The sequence below is a fragment of the Zalophus californianus genome, chromosome 13 (assembly GCF_009762305.2).
Source record: "Zalophus californianus isolate mZalCal1 chromosome 13, mZalCal1.pri.v2, whole genome shotgun sequence".
NCBI lineage: Eukaryota > Metazoa > Chordata > Mammalia > Carnivora > Otariidae > Zalophus > Zalophus californianus.
Window position 1 is genome coordinate 93,487,795 of NC_045607.1, and position 1,153 is coordinate 93,488,947.

At 35.2% G+C, this 1,153-nt stretch overlaps 1 pseudogene; it reads left to right on the plus strand.

Moving 5' to 3' along the window:
• Positions 1-961: 961 nt before the first annotated feature.
• LOC113934815 lies at positions 962-1,153 on the plus strand (annotated as a pseudogene).

Consider the following 1,153-nt stretch of genomic DNA (forward strand, 5'->3'; position numbering starts at 1 on the left):
TGTTCAAACTTTCTATTTCTTCCTGCTTCAGTTTTGATAGGTTATATCTTTGTAGAAACTTATCCATTTCTTCTAGGTTGTCCAATTTGTTGGCATATAGTTTTTCATAATATTCTTGTACATTCTTGTACAATTGTTTGTATTACTGTGGTGTTGGTTATTATTTCTCCTTTTTCATTTCTGACTTTGAGTTCTCTCTTACTCTTTTTTTTTAATGAATCTGGCTAAAGGTTTACCAATTTTGTCCATTTTTTTCAATGAGCCAACTCATTGGTTCATATTATATAGCATAATGAAGCTAATACCAGAAGAATGAGAAGACAGGTTACATACAAGGAGAAAATATTTGCAAAAGACATATCTGATAAAGGACTGTTATCCAAAATGGGCAAATGATTAGAATAAATAATTCAACAAATAAGATATACAGATATACAAATGGTAAATAAACATGTGCAAAGATGCTCCATGTCATATGTCATTAAGAATTGCAAATTAAACCAACCATAAAATACCACTACACATCAATCAGAATGGTGAAAATCGAAAACACTGACAACATCAAATGCTGGTGATGACGTGGAGCAAGGAAAACAAGCTCATTTATCGCTTATGAGGAGGCAAAAATGGTGGAGCCACTTTGGAAAAAAGTTTGGAAGTTTCTTACAAAACTAAATATATTCTTACCATTCAATTCAGCAAGTGTGCTCTTGTTTTGGTATCTACCCAAAGGAGTGGAAAGCTTATGTCTACACAACTACCTGCAGATGGATGTTTATAGCAGCTTTATTCCATAATTGCCAGAACTTGGAAGCAACCAAGATATCCTTCAGTAGGTGATTGGATAAATAAGCCTTGGTACATCCAAACAATGGAATATTACTAAGTGCTAAAAAGAAATGAGCTAGTCCACTTTTGTGCTACATGTCCTGGGCATCTGAGGTGTCGGTGGGCAGGTATCATGGATTAGGTAATGCAGTTCGTTGAGCCAAGTCAGCAGTTTGGCTGGCTAAAAGATGCACTAAACCTGGTAGAAAAGAATTCCAGAAGATTGCCATGGCAACAGCAATAGGATTTGCTATAATGGGATTCACTGGCCTTTTTTGTGAAACTGATCCATATCGCTAGTAATAACATCATTGTTGGTGACTGA